Consider the following 13,399-nt stretch of genomic DNA (forward strand, 5'->3'; position numbering starts at 1 on the left):
GGTGGGGTAGTGGTTAAGAGCTATGGCTGGTGACCAAATTGTTGTCAGTTCGAATTCACCAGGCACTCCTTGGAAGCCCTATGGGGCAGTTCTACTCTGTTATGTAGGGTTGCTGTGAGTCGGAATCAACTCAACGGCAATGGGTTCAGTTCGGTTCATACTTAAAAATGTGGATTTATTTCAAAGTATGTGCTGTAATGTGTATATGTAATATGAGGCTGAATATGGTTTTCATTTTAGGGTAGTAAAAAGACTGCTGCAAAAGATTTGTTATAAAATAAGGGTCACCCACGGAATAGTTCTGTATCTTGATTTCAATGGTTTTTACACAAACCCCATGTGGTAAGAGGGCATTGGTTGTTCAGTAGTAGAATTCTCACCTTCCATGCAGGAGACCCGGGTTCGACTCCTGGCCAATGCACTTCATGTGCAGCCACCACCTGTCTGTCAGTGGAAGCTTGAGTGTTGCTGTGATGCTGAGCAGGTTTCAGCAGATGGACTAGGAAGAAAGACCTGGCGAGCTACTTCCAAAAATCAGCAAATGAAAACCATATGGAACGAAACAGCTTGGTCCACAGCTGATTCTGGGAGTGGTGCAGGACTAGGCGGACTTCCGTTCCATTGTGCAAGGGGTTGTCATGAGTCGGGGCTCCTAATAACAATAACGATACATGTGATAAAATGGCAGAGGACCACACACACACAGTAATACATAGTAATAAGGGCTACATATAAAGGGTTCATTGAATAAATATATAGGTACATGTTTAGAAGGAAAAGTAGCCCTGTAATTATCCAAGTAGAAGCATGACCAGTAAGAGCAGAGTAAGATCCCTTCACAGTCGAGAAGTCCTGCCCTAGAGGGTCACCCACTCAGCAATGTGTCCTGCCTCACTGAGGAGTGCTGGGCTACCCTGTAACCCTCTCTTTGCCTAAGAAGCCATCTACTCCTTATTTAGGCTGAGGGTAAAACTTCAGAGAGCTCCCACTCAGCTGTGGAGTGGAAACTCCCCTCAGGGACTAACACCCAGGCTGCTAAGTGGATTGGGAGGAGCTTGTTTTGAGGTGGTCTATGGCTGACCGTTGTCTGAGACATTGGCACAAAGAGCCCCATCTTCTGAAGACCTTTAGGTGGCCAGGAATTGGTGACCACACACCTGTAGAGTTTCTTACTGGAGACATAACTGTTCTGAGGGCTGTTAGATCCAGGGTCACCCTGAGGTAGCCCTGGTATGCTCTTTTTTAATTCCCAAACTCCAATTGTCCAGGCAAAGTGGATGTGCCAGCCTATCAGGGCCGGGAGTCTGAGGGTCTGTCCTCAGCTCCTTTCCTCTCTATTTCCATGGGAAGTGACCTGCCATATTTCTTTGCCCATGTTCCCCAGGTAACCTCACAGCCCACAAAAGTGCCTTGTATGTTTCCTTAATAAGCGATGCTCCTCTTTATTGCCTACAGCAGAGTCAGAAAGTTTTTTCTATAAAGGGTCAGATAATAAATATTTTCAGTTTTGTGGTTCATATGGTCCCTGTTGCAACTACTCAGCTCTGCTGTTGTACCAAAAAGCAGCCATGTTGTTGTTGTTGTCGGGTGCCATCTAGTAAATTTCAACTCATAGCGACCCCATGTGACAGAATAGACTGCCCCATAGGGCATTCTAGGCTGTAATCTTTATTAGAGCAGATCTCCAGGTCTTTCTTCCATGAAGTCATTGGGTGGGTTTGAATCACCAAGCTTTCGGTTACCAGCTGAGCACATAACCATTGTACCACCAGGGCTCCTACAGCAGCCACAGATAATACATAAATGAATGGGTGTGCCTGTGTTCCAACAAAACTTTATTTATAAGAACAGGCAGCGGTCCAGATCTGGCCCTCAGGCCCTCTAGCCTACAAGGTTAAGGGATCTGAAAGGGCAGAAGCTTTTCTGTTAGGTCTCTGAATAGTAACATGGGCTCCCTTTCCATTTTCCTGGTCAGATCTCTTGGGCATTTCCTGTTCGTTTGTCATACTGTGGTAGCTTGCGTGTTGCTATGATGCTGGAAGCTATGCCACCAGTATTTCAAATACGAGTAGGGTCACCCATGGTAGACAGGTTTCAGCAGAGCTTCCAGACTAAGACAGACTATACAGAAAGGTCTGGTGATCTACTTCCGAAAATTTGCCAATGAAATCTTTATGGATCACAACATTATATTGTCTAATATAGTGCTGCAAGATGAGCCCCTAGGTTGGAAGGCACTCAAAATACACAGTGGCCCCAACAATGGACTTGAGCATGCCTATGACTGTGAAGATGGTGCAGGACCAGGCAACATTTCATTTTGTTGTACGTGGGTCTCCGTGAGTCGGGGCAACTAACAACACAGCAACAACATGCTCAGGAAGGCTGCTGGAGGCTACACAGCTCTGGCCCTCAAGCTTTAGACGCCGGCAACATTGCCTGCTCTTCATTTCCTTCAAGTTCCATAGAGCACATTGCTGCTCATTAAAAATCCAGAGTCTTCCCGAGGGAATTTTCTCCTCTCTGATGTGCCATTTACACAAAATTCACAGCAACGGCCCCAGTCTTGAGAACATTTTTTTACTACATTTTGCTGAGTGAATGCCAAGCTTGTGAAGATGAAGAGAGGGGAGAATCTGCTCACTTTAAAGAATAGAACAATCCCTCTCACCTGACGACAAGCTTTGCACCGTGCCCCATTGTGGCACGTTCTTCAGTAGCCCACAAAAGACCAGCCTCAGCAGCTAACATCAGTCATAAAAGGCGCATCACTGAGCTCTTAAATGGGGAGGATAGGGGGTGTCCCAGGGTCTTATTGTCACAGAGCAACCCCCAGTATAAAGGATCCCTTGGGCTTTATTCATTTATTTTCTGACCACTAGACAAAGCAGTAGTATTTCTAAGCCAAACAAACACAAGATCGCTTCCTGGCGATAGATTAAGTTTTCAAGAATGAGAGCTTAGATCTCACTTTAATTTTTCTGATGAACAAAGCTATGAAGTTAATGTTTTTTTCTCAAAGCAAGGATTCTTCAGGACAGGATTGGAGAGATTTTTTCTTCTAGCTAAAGAGCACATTCGACATTTATGAAGCCTGTTGGGTTTCCCGAGTAGATGATTGCAATGGATTGAATTGTGTCTCCCTACAAGATATGTTGAAGTCCTAACCCCTGGTACCTGTGAACATGACCTTGTTTGGAAAATGGGTCTTTGAAGATGTTATCAGTTAACATGAGGTCATCCTGGAATGAGGTGGGTGTTGATTCAATCTAAGCAGTGTCCTATAAAAGATGGGGGGATACACAGAGAGATAGAGAAAAGACGGCCATGAGAAGACATAGGCAGGGATTGGAATGATGCATCTACAAATCAAGGAACACCAAGAATTGCAGGCTGTCCTCAGAAGTCAGGAGACATGGAAAAATTCTCCCTCAGAAGGACTCAACACAACAGATACCCTGATTTGGACGTCTATACTGTAGAACTGTGAGACAATAAATTGTTGTTCTTATGAGCTACTCAGTTTATGGCTTTGTTACAACAGCCCTAGGAAGCTAATACAGTGACATAGAGGCTTAAAGGCGAATATGAAAAGTCTAGAAATGATACTTTCTAAAGGAAGAATAGACCCTTGGTGGTGAAGTGGTTAAGAGCTCGGCTGCTAACCAAAAGGTTGGCAGTTCGAATTCACCAGCAACTCCTTGGAAACCCTATGGGGCAGTTCTACTCTGTCCTATAGGATCACCGTGAGTTGGAATCGATGCCAGCGGGTTTGGTTTTAAAGGAGGAAACCAATGAGAGTGGTTACCTCCAGAAGGATAGAATCGGGGGAGGGGCCGGATAGAAGCAAGTCATTTCACTCCCTACCTCATAGTAGTCTTTTAATTTTTGAACCACGTAGATGTATTTCCTAGGCAAATATATATATATAAACTTAATTTAAAATGGAATAAGAAGGATGCCGTCTATTGTGTCTCTTAGAACTTGACAAAATTTCTCACCCAACTGAGTTACTTGGCTGTGCACTTGATTTTCCTCCTCTGCCCTTGCTAAGGGGAGAATCCAGTCCTGACAACACCCACAGCCCTTGTGAGGCATTGTGGTGAAGACAGCATCCTCAGCTCTGGTTTTGAAAAACGGCAGGGTCCCAGCCACAGTGGCCACAAGGGATACGATGAAATCCTCGGGAACATTTGAGGTCACTGGTTTATGTTTTAAATGAGTTAAATGGCACATCTGGAGACTAGGACAAGGTAAGGGCAGTCAAAACAACAGCAGTGACATGTGAGCATCAAGGTCATGGACTTTGAAATCCTTCTGCTGAGGTTCGAATTCTGGCACCACCTCGTGCTGACCATACAGCCTTAGGCAAGGAACTTGGAGACTCCAGGCCTCGGTTTACTCATCTGTAAAATGAGGAAAAATTACCTACCTTGTGGAGTTGCAAGGATTCATGAGTCAAAGTAAGGTGGCTTGTTCTTGATAAAATATAGTCCATAACAACAACAATGAAACCACCATCTCCATGCTGGGAAGAAAGACACAGATGAAAAGAGACACCATTGCAACTTCCTTCAATGTCTCCCTCCTCCACTCATGCTTCCGGGGCTCTCCTGCCAATGTGCCAATGACATGTCTCCTCCACTTCATACTGGTGATCAGCATTCCATCCATCCCCCTTCATCTTCCAATGGCACTCTGGATTGTTTCTTCTGGAGGACTACCTTGTCCTAGTTATCTAGTACTGCTGTAACACAAATATCACAAGTGGGTGGCTTCAAAGAGCAGAAGCTTCTTTTCTCACAGTTCTGGAGGCTAAAAGTCCGAATCAGGGTCTCAGCCATGTTGATTTCTTCCTTGTAGGTAGCCCGGGCATTCCTTGGTTCCTTTAGCTTGTAGACAGTTCTCAGATGGCACCTCTCTTCATCCTCATGTGTGTGTCTTTGTGTCTAATCTGCTCTTTTTATGACTCTGAAGTGACTAGACTTAGAACCCATCCTACTTGGGTATGATCGAATAACAAAACAAAGAGAAATCTATTTCCAAACAGGATCACATTCACGGGTACAGGGGTTAGGATTCCAACACATATTTTTGGGGGAGGACACAATTTAATCCATAACACACCCTTCTGCCTTTGCATGTAGCCTTGGTGGTTGATCAAAGTGCCTTCCCTAGACCAAAAGCCAGGGACAGCATGGTCCCAAGCTGGCCCATTGGACTCTGGATCCTGGAAATGTGGATTTTGAGTGGTGAGACTCAGATGAAAAATGGTCCCCTTCTGCTTGTCCCTCCTCCAGGGTTCCAGGCATTCAACAGTCCCCTTCCCACCTACATGCAAGCCTGAATCCTTCCTCCCTCCTCCAAGAACCACCCTCGCTTCCTTTTTCTAAGTAAGGAAGGCTCCTATCCTCCATCCAGGTGCCGCCTACAGGTGGCCTTCTTGGGGCAACATCTCTGAATGCTCAGCAGGCGAGTGGCCCCACTTCAGATTTAAATTTTTGTTAGCTGCCGTCAAGCTGCTCCTCCTACTCATGGTGACCCCATACACAACAGAATTGGGTTGTTGTGATCCATAGGATTTTCACTGGCTGATTATCAGAAGTAGATCAGGCCTTTCTTCCTAGTATGTCAGTCTGGAAATTCCACTGCAACTTGTTTAGCATCATAACACGCAAGCCTCCACTGACAGATGGGCGGTGCCTGCACATGAGGTGTGTTGGTCAGGAATCAAACCTGGGAATCCTGCATGGAAGGGAGAATTCTACCACTGAACCACCTCTGTTCCCTCTCCCAGTTGCATACTAAAGGACTCACCAGCTTGCTTTGCCCCATGGTAGTTTGCAAGCTGGCCTCCTCACTTAATCTCAAATTCCGGGAGGACTGGGGCTATTTTTCAACTATCTTCATGTCCCAGCCTCTAGCACACAGCCTGGCACAACAGCCCACATCCTTTGAATGAGGAGGATTTAGTGAGGTGGAACATTTGTTCTCAGGAGGATGTGAGAGAGCAAACATGCACCACCAAGACACCACTTGCATTCTTTTCCAGGCAAGAAATCCTCTGTGCATGACTGTCAAGGAGCCAGTAAACCACAGGAAATGAAGACTAAATCCACTCTGCTCAGAGCTCTGGAAAGCTAGTGGGGTGGCCATAGGGAGCCTGGACATGTTAGGGTCCCAATTCCCTCCCAAGAAAGATGGTGTCTCCTCGCAGGGCATTGGGTACCACGCTGCTAGTTGGATGCATAGTGCCAAGCATCGGAGGAAGCAGCAATTTTGGGTCACTCTGGGTACATGGCTGTGCCTTCCTGCCACCCTCATGACTGAGTCCTAGGTGCAGAGAGGTGTGTTATGGATTGAATTGTTTCCCCCAAAATATGTGTTAGAATCCTAACCCCTACACCTGTGGATGTAATCCTGTTTGGGAGTAGGGTTTTATTTGTCATATTAATGAGGCTATAGCAGTGTAGGGTGATATCACTTCTGAGCGATATAAAGAGCAGGTTAGATGCAGAGACAAGTGAGCACAAATGGGGGAAGATAGTTGCCATGCGGAGATCGGCAAGGAACCAAGGAATGCTGGGGTTATAGAAGCTGAGACAAGGATCTTTCTCCAGAGCCAATATATATATAGAGAAGGCCTTCCTCTAGAGCCAGTGCCTTGAATTCAAACTTCTAGCCTCCTAAACAGTGAGAAAATAAATTTTTGTTACAGCAGCACTAGCTAACTGAGACTGGCTATAAGAAACCCCAAAGAACTACTCATTTATGGGCATTATACACAGGAATGTGTGTCAGTACCACTCATGGTGGCTAGTATCATAGAGCAGAGAAACCACTCTCCTCGGATGACCAAGGCCTCACCAGGCATTTGCCACCCCAGCATCTCCAGGGGCCCAGAGCAACAAAGGAGGTGCCTTCAAAGAGGGCCTGCAGGTCTTGACACCTAGACTGGGGTCCACCTAGTAAAATGTCCTCCAGGACCCCAACCTTGGTCTCCCCAGAGCCGGGAGAGCCCCATGGATGTGCATGGACCCGTGGGTTGTGCACCCTCACGCTGAGGGGCCCACAGACCCCAGGTAGCCTCCAGATGATTCTGGCAGAAACTCAACAAGGCCAACTGGTGCTTGAGGAAACAGAAGGACTTTTGACCTAATTACTCCCAATTGGTTGTCTCCATCGATCATGTCCTGTTGGTAATTGCCCAGCCCTTCAATTCTGGGCGGCCGGGCGGTTCTCAAGTGCTGGTGCAGCCGCCTGCCTGGGATAAATGGGGTGTGACGCTGAGAGTCGCACAGGCCCTTACTTTCCACACACTGAGGCCTTTGTGGAGAGGCGCTTTGTTTATTGCCATTAAAACCAAAAGAACACAACCAGGGAGCATGTGGGAGCTGCAGGAGGGGTGGGGGGCTGGGCTCCTCAGAGAGGTGGCAACTGGTGTAAGCTGAGCTTGTGCTGGCCCCTGGGGACTCCTGCCATCTGGGCCTAGTCCCCACTCACTCAGTCACTGGCAATTGCAAACCCTTGATCCTATGCAGAACTGGCCCACTGTTCACTCCTTGACATCTATGTATCAGGACCTTGGCCTCCTTGGTCTGGCGGTCAAGGCTACCCACACTACCCTCGCTCCACCTCTCCCATTTTATCTCCCATGCTTGTTGTTGTTGTTAATTGCCATCAAGTTGGCACAGACTCAGGGCAGCCTTATGTATAACAGAGCAAAACATTGCCTGGTCTTGTACCATCCTCCCAATCATTGCTATGTTTGAGCCCATTGTTGCAGCTGTTGTGTCAATCCATCTCATGGAGGGTTTCCCTTGTTTTTGCAGGCCTTCCAGTTATCAACCATGATGTTCCTTTTCTAGCAATTGGTCTTTCCTGATGGCATGTCCAAAGTAAGCAAGACAAAGTCTTGCCATCCTCACTTCTAAGGAGCATTCTGGCTGTACTTCCCCCAAGACTGATTTTTTTATTCTTCTGGTAGTCCAAGGTATATTCAACATTCTTTACCAATGCCACAATTCAAATGTGTCAATTCTTCTTTGATTTTCCTTTTTCACTATCCAGCTTTTGAATGCATATGGAGTGATTGAAAAGACGATGGTTTAAGTCACATGCACCTTAGTCATCAAAGTGACATCTTTGCTTTTGAAAACTTTAAAGAGGTCTTTTACACCAGATTTGTCCAATGTAATATGTCATTTGATTTCTTGACTGCTGTGTGCATGGACATTGATTGTTGATCCAAGTAGGATGAAATCCTTGACAACATCAATTTCGTTGTTATTTATCAGAATGTTTATTGGTCTACTTGTGGGGATTTTTGTTTTCTTCATGTTCAGGTGTAATTCATCCTGAACACTGTAGTCTTTGACCTTCATCGATAAGTGCTTCAAGTCATCTTCATTTTCATCAAGCCAGATTGTGTCATTTGCATATCACAGGTTGTTGATGAGTCAGTCTTCCTCCAATGCTGATGCCGTGCTCTTCTTCATATATATTTGTTCAGCATACAGATTGAATTTCCAAATTTAAACCACTCAGTATTCCCTTGGTTTGTTTCAATGACTGCCTCTTGATCCATGTACAGGTTCCGCATGAGCACAATGAAGTGTTCTGGAATTCTGGTGCAAGACTGGGAAATGTTTCTTTCTTTTATACATAAAAGTGCCATGAGTCAGAGCCAACTCAATGAACTAACTACAATAACAAACAGTCCCCCAAGCTGAAGCCCTGCTCCATGAGAGTCTTTCACTATTTCTGAAAATGATTGGGTGAATTCCCACCTCAGCACCTTTGCCTAGTGAGTCTTTCCTTCTCTGATCCCCATCCAGCTGCCTACAGCTTCCTCACACCCTCTGCAGCTGGACCAAGCCTTCAGGGTTCATTTCAAGACCCTCCTCCTCCTGGATCCTTGTCCAACCCCCTCCAGTTTCACAGATGCCTCTGCTCCAAATTCTTCTAGCCCCCTCGGTCACACCACTGATTTCCTAGGAGATAATCATTCTTCCCCTTATTTCTGCATCCTACCTCCCCAACGCCAACAATCCATGTCCAAGGAAGCAGGAGTCAAGAAATCAAACCATGTATTGACTGGACAGATCTGCTGCAAAAGACCTCTTTAAAAAAGCAGAGATGTCACTTTGATGACTAAGATGCATCTGATCCAAACCACGGTATTTTCAATAGCCTCATATGCATGCAGAAACCTTGCTGGCGTAGTGGTTAAGAGCTTGGCTGCTAACCAAAAAGTCAGCAGTTCAAATCCTCCAGGCACTCCTTGGAATATCAATTGAGATGTTTCGACAAACAGAAATTTGGAAGACAGCTTCCTGGCCAACTGACTGGAAGAGATCCATAATTATGCCTATTCCCAAGAAAGGTGGTCCAACCGAATGTAGAAATTAAAGAACAATAGAATCGACTTGATGGCGGTGGTTTTATTTTTTGGATCATTAATATCACACACAAGAAAAATTTTGCTGAAGATCATTCAAAAACAGCTGCAGCAGTATATCGACAGGGAACTGCCAGAAATTCAGGCCAGTTTCAGACGAGGACGTGGAACCAGGGATATCATTGCTGATGTGAGATGGATCCTGGCTGAAAGCAGAGAATACCAGAAGGATGCTTATCTGTGTTTTATTGACTATGCAAAGGCATTTGACTGTGTGGATCATAACAAATTATGCATAACATTGAGAAGAATGGGAATTCTAGAACACTTAATCGTGCTCATGAGGAACCTTTACATAGATCAAGAGGCAGTTGTTCGGACAGAACAAGGGGATACTGACTGGTTTAAAGTCAGGAAAGGTGTACGTCACAGTTGTACCCTTTCACCATACCTATCCAACCTGTGTGCTGAACAAATAATCTGAGAAGCTGGACTATATGAAGAAGAACGGGGCATCAGGACTGGAGGAAGACTCATTAACAACCTGCGTTATGCAGATGACACAACCTTGCTTGCTGAAAATGAAGAGGACTTGAAGCACTTACTAATGAAGATCAAAGACCACAGCCTTCAGTATGCATTGCACCTCAACATAAAGAAAACAAAAATCCTCACAACTGGACCAATGAGCAACATCATGATAAATGGAGAAAAGATTGAAGTTGTCAAGGATTTCATTTTACTTGGATCCACGATCAACAGCCATGGAAGCAGCAGTCAAGAAATCAAGAGATGCGTTGCACTGGGTAAATCTGCTGCAAAGGACCTCTTTGAAGTGTTGAAGAGCAAAGATGTCACCTTGAAGACTAAGGTGCGCCTGACCCAAGCCATGGTATTTTCAATCGCCTCATATGCATGTGAAAGCTGGACAATGAATAAGGAAGACCGAAGAAGAATTGACGCCTTTGAATTGTGGTGTTGGCAAAGAATATTGAGGATACCAAGACTGCCAAAAGAACGAACAAATCTGTCTTAGAAGAAGTACAGCCAGAAAGCTCCTTAGAAGCAAGGATGGTGAGACTGCGTCCTACATACTTTGGACATGTTATCAGGAGGGATCAGTCCCTGGAGAAGGACATCATGCCTAGCAGAGCACAGGGTCAGCAGAAAAGAGGAAGACCCTCAACGAGGTGGATTGACACAGTGGCTGCAACAATGAGCTCAAACATAACAATGATTTTAAGGATGGCTCAGGACTGGGCAGTATTTTGTTCTGTTGTGGATAGGGTCGCTATGAGTCAGAACTGACTCGACAACACCTAACGACGAATGACAACACCTTGGAAACTCTATGGGGCAGTTCTACTCTGTCCTATAGGGTCACTGAGTTGGAATCGACTAGATGGTAATGGAAAAGCTGGACAATGAAAAAGGAAGAAGGAAGAAGAATTGATGCCTTAGAATTGTGGTGTTGGTCAGCCTTAGGAGAAATACAACCAGAATTCTCCTTAGAAGTGAGGACTGGAAGATTCTGACTTGCTTACTTTGGACACGTCATCAGGAAAGACCACTCGCTAGAAAAGGACATCATGATTATTAAAGTAGACGCCCAGCAGAAACAAGGGAAATGTTCCATGAGATGAACTGATACAAAAGCCACAACAATGGACTCAAACATACCAATGATCATGAAGATGGCACAGGACCCAGCAACATTTCTTTCTGTTATACAGAAGGTCGAAATTGGTCTGAACCGCTCAACAGCAGCTAACAATAACACAACGTTTCAGCAGCCTGTCAACTCCCAGGGGGCTTCCTTTATGGCCTAGGTCCCAGCACCTAAAGCTGTTTTACCCACCTACAGAACTCAATATGCGTCTGTTGGTTGATAAAATAATTAGGCAGCAGATACATTCCAATGCCATTTACCCCAATGGAATCCATTCCTCTACCCCCCTTTTTTTCTTTGCTTGGACAAATTTTATTTTCTTCCATTCTATTATTTTTAATAGGCTTTATTTTTAAGAGAAGTTAGGTTTTCAGAAAAACTGTAAAGAAAGTAAAGCTCCCATATACCCTCTCTCCTCCCTATACAGTTTCCCCTATTGTCTTGGATTCCTGTGGTACAGTTGTTATGACTGATGAGACTTAACGTCCATAGTTTACATTGGGGGTTACAATTTGTGTTGTACAGTCCTATGGGTTTTGACATATGCATAATGTCATCTATCTCCATTATAGTATCATCCTGAATCCGTACACTTCTGGACAGGGCCAGGCCTTCCACGTCCTCGTTCCCGACCCTTCCTATCTACATAGCTACAACATCCTTGAGGCCTTGATGTGTGTGTGGTTCCCAAAGCCAAGCTAACAGAGGCGTCAGTGAACTTGAGCCTCACCCCAGTATTGGTGTCTGATTCCTCTTTCCCAGCGATTACATGGACGGTTGATTCAGAAGGACTTCTTGAGATCAAATGCAAATTAAATGGGTTGGAAATTATGGGGACATTTTCATTGAACACTGTGGAGGATTTCAAACTGACTTCTCCTTTTCTCCACTTTTCTCAGATTCACCAAAAATTGAACTGATTGCAAATCCTGCCACCTCACTCACTAATGTCAGCCTCTCCCAAACAAGCATCTGTACCCCTAGTGTTGGAGCTGGTGGGCTTCGATGTGCCACATAACCTCTATGTTATAACTTCTTTGTTCCCTTAAATCAGTGATTCTCAACTAGGTGCAATCCCCTCCCCAACCCCGGGGACATTTGGCCATGTCTGGAGACATTTTTGGTTGTCATAACTAGGGAGTGGGTTGCTCCTGACATCTAGTGGGTAGAGGCCAGGGATGCTGCTACTCACCCTACAATGCACAAGACAATCCCCCACAACAAAGAATTATCCGGCCCCAAATGTCAGTAGTGCTAAGGTAGAGAAATCTGCCCTAAATGTATTATTACCGAGTACTTCTTCTAAATGATGAGTCTACTCAGTTTGAACCGTGATTTGACATCTGCTGCTGCTCTTCCTTGCCTAGGGAAGCTGCCATCGTCACCCAAGAGGAATGAAGATCTGGAGGGGACTTCTAACCTGGAAAGGAGCCAACAGGTACACGACACTCACAGCAAATGTAAGTGAAGGGAGGCTCAGGGGGTCTGGAGTGTCTCTGGGAGCCCATCTGAAGTGAGGCCTCCCTTTGAAAGGCAGAGCACCTCAGTCAGTCCAACCCACAGGAGGGTTCAGGATGAAAGGTCGATGACAGACATGTAAAAAGAGCACTTTGTTTCTAAGCTTATGGGGAAGGGTGGAGAATTTTTACCTGAGCCAAACCACACACACCTCTATTGGGCCATGAAAAATGTGCACATCTATAAGACAAAATAATGCTCATGACTTGGCTTTTCATGCCCATTACACACAGGGCTTACAAAACGAAATGGGAAGGTTTATTTGTTTAATGGAAATTCTCATATAATGGCTCTGCCTGTTGCAGCAGGTAAAACTTGCAGTTTAATTGTATTAGATTTTTTCAACACAAGATTTCTCTGTCTGACAATATTTGAACAGATGGTGTGCCCAGCAGCACCTATGACAGCAAGATGCCTGATCAGTTTCCAGTCTGAAATCCAGATCTAAATGTCTCGCCCTGTTGGCTTGGAGCACTCAAAGATCTTGCCTCCTGTGTTGCTTATACTCCATGCTCTTATTTTTCGCCTGCCTTTATTTTCTCCGATTTGTTGATTATATTAGTTAGGATTTCTTTCAGCTGCAAGTAAAGCAACTAAGAGTGGCTTAAGCAACAAAGACAATCAATTGTGTCATGTAACAAGAAGTCTGGAAGTAGAAAATTCTGCCGTGTGGCTCCCGTGTGGCTCAATGATGTCATCCAGGACTCTTTTTCTGTGTAGATATTCTCAGTAAGTTAGATTTCCACCCTTAGGCTCATCATCTCGTGGTCACAAGATAACTGTCACAGTTCCAGACAGCATCATCTCAAATA

Source organism: Elephas maximus, chromosome 2 (genome assembly GCF_024166365.1).
Source record: "Elephas maximus indicus isolate mEleMax1 chromosome 2, mEleMax1 primary haplotype, whole genome shotgun sequence".
NCBI lineage: Eukaryota > Metazoa > Chordata > Mammalia > Proboscidea > Elephantidae > Elephas > Elephas maximus.